Here is a 7,882-nt window from a genome sequence, read left to right on the forward strand (position 1 = left end):
AACGCTGAGTTGATCGCGGGCTGAATGGTGAGGGCCCGTTAATGCGCAGTGCTGTTCCGCCAGGTCCTGCTGCTGCCTGGGATGGGGCCCGTCTGGAACAAAGATCTCTCCGTGTGTGAAACCCGTTCTGCAGCGTGAGGAAACGAGTTTGCTGTACGGCTTTACCTTGGTGCGATCCTCTGCTGAGTCGGAGTTCACCTGGCAGCGTGATGAAGGGAGCAGGACGGCTTTAAAAGGAGCCAACCTGAGGTTCCTCTTGTTAATCGTGTGCAAATCCTTCGCTGTGAGCCTGCACAGCGAAGTTAAATCGTGCTTCTCATGAGCATGTGTTTGTATGCATCCGTGTGTTAATTCTTAACGCTTCAAAGACGGGAGAAATGAAAAGCAAAAGGCTTTGCCGTTTAGTCTGGTCTGAATTGCAGTGAAACCCCAGCGTTAACTGTCTAATTAAATAGTGAACGCTCCAGAGTAAATAACTTGCATTACCATCAGCACTGTTCCCACAGCTTTCAGTTCACACTATTAGAGTTTCTCATGAAACAATTGTGTGAGGCTGTGGCTGCTGAAGAGCAGAGGAGAGCTGCCCAGACTGCTAAGAAAGAGTGTGACGGAGCCAGCAAGCCATGGGGCAGAGGGGGAAGGTGAGCCTGTGCTTTCACAGAGCTGCACTCATTGTGTCTCATTGCATTTAATAAGAATCCCATTGAATCGTTTTTCTGATTCAGTTTCGTCTCCTATCCTGTAAGAGACGCTGTCCTAACACACCATTTAATGATCTGGTTTGTAGACAAATCTAGAAGTCAGTCCCGGTTCAAACCCCACCAGCAAGAACCACGGGTTAGCACAGCAGTGACTTCAGTGATGGTGACCATCACATGTCCTCCTGGTGGGACACTCATTTTCCTAGACTGGTAAACACCGTCGGAGTCTGAGAATGGATGAGGGGAGACGACTCCCCAGGCAGGGCTGTGAATCATCATGTGCCACTGCACAGACTTGCAGAAAGCTGCAGATAGGACTTACTGGATTTTAGGAGTCTGATTACTGTCATTTTTAAACCAAGAAAGAAACACTGCCTGAAGTTTATTCTTTTTGGAAGGAAATAGCAAAGGCAAGTGCCACAGGCCAAGTTCATCATTCACAGGATTCAGTAGTTATGTCAAATCTACATCTGGCTTCAAACAGCAGTTATTATTTTACATGCTCTCCCAAGCCAAGATTTAAAAGGACAGACAATGTGGATGTGTGGGAATCCATGGCCCAGAATATACAAAGATATTGAGGGCCCTGCAAATTTAGAGGAGTTGGCTACCCAGTACCTGGGAGGACCTGGAGCTGTAAGACCACTCCTCTGCTCTTCAGCTCATGTAGTTAGCCACTTCTGCTTCATCTTCATAATGAAGATGTCAGCTGCCCCATTTTCATGATTAAAACCAGCAGCCCTCTTCAAGGTCATCACACTTCCTTCACTGATGGAGTGAGAATGGCACATCGTCATTCTTAGGCATTTTGTTTACCTCCATTCTGCGTTAAGTCATGTAGGATTACATATTCCTGGTCTCATAAAAGACCAATAAATTTGTCTGTGAAAAGCATCTGAACTATCCCTAGAGATAATTTGTTTGCTTTTTAACAAAGCTTCCCAGAAGTTCTTACAAAGACTAAATTTATGACTTTAATTTTTATGGTGCTGTTTATCAACATGGTGTTCAACAGTAATAGAAGCTGAGAATGGTCACTGGGAAGGAAAAAAGACAAGGCTTTCTACACTTTTTACCACCATGCAATCCTGTAAACACCACAGAGATACTGACTCAGTATTATCCTGTGAGCATAAAGCATTGCAGCATTCACCAAGGAAGCAGACGAGAGCAGACCAGCACAACAGACCAGCCAAAAGGAAGGAAGGCTGGGCCAAGGCTGCTGGATAAGAAAACTGCAGATGGAACAGGATGGCACAGGGAGAGGCTATGAGAAGTGCTAGAGGAGCATAAGAGCAGCTTGAAAGTGAAGTGGCTGAAGAGTCACTGGATCACTAGGCAAGGAAAAATATCTCCATGAAGAACTGCAGTCTGACAGTGGGGCAGTGAGCAGGGAGGTTGAGGAAGGGAAGATAAGCCACAGTGAGAAATAAGGGCACAGAAGAAGTCTATCCCTGCTGCGTGTATAGAAGAAGAAAAAAGGTTCCTGATAGGTTCTTCAGTGGCAGCAGAATTGACAAGGCCTGTGGGTATGTGGAATGTCACACAGTAGTTGTAACAGCAGGGATTTTCGCTAATGATACCATCCCAACTTAGTGTCATTTCTGCCCATGAGGTACCACCATCTCAGATAAGCCACTGGGACTGAAAGCAAATGAATCAAACAACTCTCTGATTGGAGCAGCCTAAGCTTATTCCTCAACATCACCCACCTCCCACGTCTACATGTTAAATCACACAAGTGATGTAAATGAGTCATCTTCAATGTACAAGCAGGACCCAAAGAAGCACAGCCCAACATACAACACTTGGCCCCAGTGACTGCTGTGTGCACTACCTTGGTGCAGGGATGATAGGGAATGAAAAAGCTTTGGTGATACAGGACGGTTTCTTCTATCAAGAGTAACAGCCATCAGTCCCAACAGCCCTAAAACTCACATCTAGCAGAAATCAAATTCAGGAGAAGGAAAACTTGTGAGCTCACTGTGGACCCTGGCAATGTCAGAGGTAGAGTTTGTGCTGTGTACATTGGACATATCTTCTGGTAATTTTGTTCAAGTTTTAATGAGCACAGAAAGTAACTGTCTATTGCTGCTGCACACCATGTCCCACTCAGATGATGCAGTGTGATTAATAGCAAGACCCATAGATTAGAAAGGCAGAAAAAAATATAATCCTGCTTAACAAGAGACTATTTGGGGGCTCCTACATCCCAGGCCAAACTCTGGAGTTGATTGTATACATGAACTTGACAGCTTGTAGTGTGACACTTCAATTTACTGGTATGCAAGGAGAGAAAATTGGTGCTCACCACAGTGCACAGCAATGTGCTGTGTTTGCCAAGCAGTCTGAGCCTCTGGATAAGTAAGTAGGTCTGGTATCAACATCTGTAACTTTGCCACATGAAAGAGAAATCATTTAGGTCATAAAAGAACAAATGATCAAAATCCATGCCATCTGACAGCTACCACCTGAGCTTCCTGCTCTAACCCTGTTGTGTCCTGTGCTGTGGGATAAAGACCTCCTGGACCCTGGAAGATGGTGCACGGAACCCTTCTTTGCTCCTGCCACACATCAACTGGGCAGACAGCTGTGTGAAATGGTTCCCATTGCAAAACAAGTTTGCTCTGAGCAGCAGTTCTCAAATCATTTCCATATGTTACTTTGAAGAAGAAAATGACTGGTAAGTCTCAAAACACAGCAAACAAGAGCCAAGAAAAAAAAAAAATAATAATAATGCCCTGAAGTGCCCAGATCTTAAAGATAGGCCAGTCAGGGAATCTGTTTCCATTTGCAAGACGTGCCTGCTACAGCACAGCCTGTAGCACGCTCAGCGTGGCTCCAGCTGGAAGGCTTCCAGCACCCAAGAGGCAATGCTGGGAACGTTTTACCTCCTGAGTAAATGCTGAGCAGCTCGGCAGCACGAGGGAGGCAATGCAGCTGGGATGGCATGATTGATTAGCCGAGGTGTGTCACGTAGTGCTTATTGAAGGATGAGTTCAATTACACTGAAAAAGCTGTGAAACCTCGATTAAATTCAAACCTAGATTATTGTGTCCTACTTACCACTCAACCATATTCAACTAGAACTTCACTTTCCTGACCTGTGGAGTTGCATCTAGGAGAGGAATTAAACTGCACCTCAACAGTGGGGCAAGAATTCCTAGATTAACTCATAAAGGCACATCCTGACAGCATTTGCTGGAAACTCCTTGCCTAGGTGTCTGAAGGACTTCAGGGACACTCAGCTGTCAGTGAGGATGGGGAAACAGAGTCTGCTCAGAGTGCTGTGCTGCCTTATGAGAACTGGGAGATAAAAAACCAGACTGAAATGCTGCAAAAAAAAAAAAAAAAAAAAAAGACCTTGTGAAGGTCAGTCCTCCAGGGAGAGCGGAGGAGATGGGAAAGAGGAGCAGCAGTTTGTATGCAATCCTCCTTTCATTTGTATTGTTAACTTTCTACAACATCTGGGCACCTTCAGTAGTTCATGAACTGCCCAAGCAGCTGGCAGATGTGATTCCCAACTCGGACGGTCTCTCTGACGCACACTGAATCAAAGAGCAATGAGATACTGTGTGGCTGCAGTTGACTTCTTTTCCGGGAATGCACGTCAAACAGTAACCCCCTGTTTGTTTTGCAGCAAAATGCAAATAGTTCTGTTGAGACGAATCCTCAGATCCCTTGCTTCTAATGTATAAGCTGTCTGGGGCAGCTCCCTCTTGGAGCATCGTCTGAGACACTGTTCTGTTGCAAGCTAAATACACACCAAAAGATTCAGAACAGCCCTTTACTTATGGGCTTTTCTTTGAAAGCAGGTGGCAAAGCAAACACATTGTGCTGTCGGTCACATCCACTATTCTTGGTCTGGACTGACATCTGAACAATGCCTGGACTGACATCTAACAAACCAGCTACAGAGCCGAGCGACTGCTGATGTAAGTTTGTGCCTCCCTCCTCTGCCCTACATGCTGCTCTCTCCCCACAAGATAATAGAAAAGTTTCCCAGATGGACAGAACCCACTTTAAAAACAATAGGGCTTTGAAATGTCAGTGAAGGTTTGCTTGGCATGTGCTGTGCACCCCAGCAATGTGATAGAGCCTCCTTGGTTTTATAATTGTAGCCCTTCAATCTAAAGCAATGTGATGCACTGTAGCAACAAAACATCCTGCATGCACCTGGCAGCCACGCTTCCACTGGGTGACCCCTTCCCAGCCCCCAGCTCCAGGTTAGAATCTGACCAGCCATATTTGCAGAAGATCCATTGTTTGATTACTGTTGCAAAGATGTGCTGCCCATTCCTTCTTCTCTCTGCACTGCCCATTTTTACATTTGATATCACAACATCAAACAAAGGATTTGAATCAATCAAGAAGAGAAAAAACACATAGATGTCCTGACATTAATTTATCAAGGCAACAGGAGAATGCAAGGTGTGCTTTCCATATTCCTACATGCAAGTTCTTACTAGCAGGGCTACTTGATTCTGTGAAGTCAGTGGCTTTTCCTTAAATAAATACTAAAAGCTAATGGAGGTGCTGGTAGGTCTTTAGATAATCCAAATATTAAGCAAATGCTGTTCTCTCCATTTAACAAACACACAGATTGCCGTGTGATGACATGTGCCCAGCACCGACAAGTGTGTGGCTGGACACGGGGCACCAGATGGCAGCATTTATTGCCTGCAGATCGCAGAGCAGCCCGGGCTGTTGGTTTGCTGCTACACAGCTCATGCTGATTACACCTCTGAAGGCTGCACTGCAATGTCTTCTTCCTCCTTTGCATTGATGATCATTGTAGCACTTGGTAAAGCTGATAACCAATGCAAGATCCCCTGCCAAGATCTCTTTTCTGCAGCAGATTTCACACAAAGACCAGGCATACCATCAGTAGCTGGCTTTTATCTGTCTGACAGGGGAGAGCTTGACTGGAATTTAAACACTAAGCCAGGGGAAAGCCTGAAAATACCAAAGGTACCTAACCCTCCTTGTGTCAAATGGCAGTGTGCAGAATGCCCTGGCTGTGGAATGGTCCTTCTAGAAGCTGGTTTCCATGCTTCTTTACCTGCATCTCATCTTTAAAACTTAAATACATACATATAGGGTGCAGAATGCAAATCAACATCTGTCATACAAAGTTTTCTTCATTGAAAATCAAGCAGAATTCATTAGCTGCACTCTGGACTGGTTTTAGAGATAATGAGTTGAGATTGTTAGTGTCAAAAATTATTGCACATGAAACAGAGCTACTGCAGTCTCAGGCCCATGAGGAAAGGAAAGCCAGCTCCTGATGTATTCTTCCCAGAAAAGCATGCATCAGAGAGAGAGCTGTCCTGCTGGTGGTTGGCTTTACACTGCTGTCTCTGCTCAACCATTTTCCCCAGGTGTGACATATCACCAGATCACAAGAAGAAATTCAGCCCCTCGTCCCTACCTGCAGCCTCCTTCTAAATCTGTACTTAAAAACCAGAGATGAGCTATTTTTTCACATTTGAGATATGGGAGACACTTCAGCTCTTTTCCAGAAAGACCCACAGTTTCCTCAGTTAGCATCTCAATTTCTAATCCATGCCTACAGCCCCAGTGCCCCAGTCTGTTGGATGTCCTGGAGATCCTGGGAGATTTGGCTTCATCAACACATAGAAACTATTCCAGCCAGAGAAGCAGCTCCTCACAGCCACCACCACTGCTGTGGCACAGCAGTGCTCAAGAACACCCAAAGGCCACCTGAAGTTTTTACACTGCAGCAGAGGACAAGAGCAGTTTCTCTCCCAGCCCTGCTGATTAAATAGCTGATTAAATTGAAGGCAGCTAACTGAAAGGAAGATTGACCAACATGGTTGCATCAGTCAAGCTGCAAAACTAATGGTGTTGCCCAAGTCTCAGATGCTTCTGTGGCTCTGCTTTATCTAAGCTTCATTTAAAACCAGCTCATGGTAGTTTGCCTGATTACCCAAGCAGCAAACATCCAACTAGAGCAATTGCTCAGAAACTGGTTTTGAAGCACAAGGCACCCTGTTTAACTTCTTCCTAATCCCCAACCCTGCTTTCACTTTGACATCGCTATTTCAAAATCAAACTATGCTGAACTCACAGGGACAGAATCAGCACATTCAAAAACAGGCTTTTTGTTTCATTTGTAGCTTCTATTAGTGCTCCCCACAAGACCCCTATGAATAGGAGATGTTTTTTCCCCAAAACATTGTAAATTGAAAATCATTCCCCTGCTGACTTTGCAGTGCAGTTCTTATGCTCTATGGCCTAGGGACGGTCTGCTGCCAGCCTCTACAGGCTAATGCTGTTTCAAAGCTGTTTGTTTTCATACTTCTTCCTGAAATCAATCATCTTCACAGTTGCAGGTCTTAAATTTCAAAACAGGGGAATATTATGAACACTTCAAGGCCCCAGTGATGCAAAGGGGGATTAATCTAGGCAGATGTATGTGTCCACATGGAATCTGCCTCATTTAGATGGTATTGCATGTAGATCTTTTTTTCCAAAAGTCCTGTGGTGTACACCAAGTGATCTAGGGCCAATGACTTCAGCACTCACATGAGGATTACTCATCTAATTAGGGGGTTTGCAGGCTCTGCCCCTGTGTTTCTGTGCACTGTTAATGTCATTGTACTGACTTCTGGAACATTTATCATTTAGAGACTGGCTTTACTTTTTTTTTTTTTTTTTTTTTTTTTTTGTACTTTTACTGGTAGATTTGACCTCACAAGGTAGCATAAGGTAGCATCAGCCCCATGAATAAAGCTGTTATCTCTGCATAAACACAGTAAGTTTAGACCACAGATTTTGAGAAGATCTAAAAGCCTCTCTAAAGCCCTATTTAATTACAGAGGCTGAAATGTGGGGAGAAAGAATCTCTCTGAAAGGAGGACTGTCTTATTTTGCAATCAGTGAGAACAAGCACAATCACAAGCTTTTTTCTTTTCGTTTACTCCTCGCGTGCTTTGGCACCTCGTCCATCCAGTACAGCACCTCCTTTGTCTTATTTATCGCAGCACACCGGGCACAGCCTCCGGGACGAGGAGGATTACCGCCCAGGTCAGGTCAACCTCAGCTTTGCTCAGCTGAGAGCCGGAAAGCTCCGGAGGCCGATCCTGCGATCCTGCCCTGCCCCCCCAGCGACCGATCTTCCCAGCACCCGACGCGAATCCCCCAGGCTCCCCACGCTG

This window comes from Phasianus colchicus, chromosome 20 (assembly GCF_987193195.1).
Source record: "Phasianus colchicus chromosome 20, bPhaCol1.hap1.1, whole genome shotgun sequence".
NCBI lineage: Eukaryota > Metazoa > Chordata > Aves > Galliformes > Phasianidae > Phasianus > Phasianus colchicus.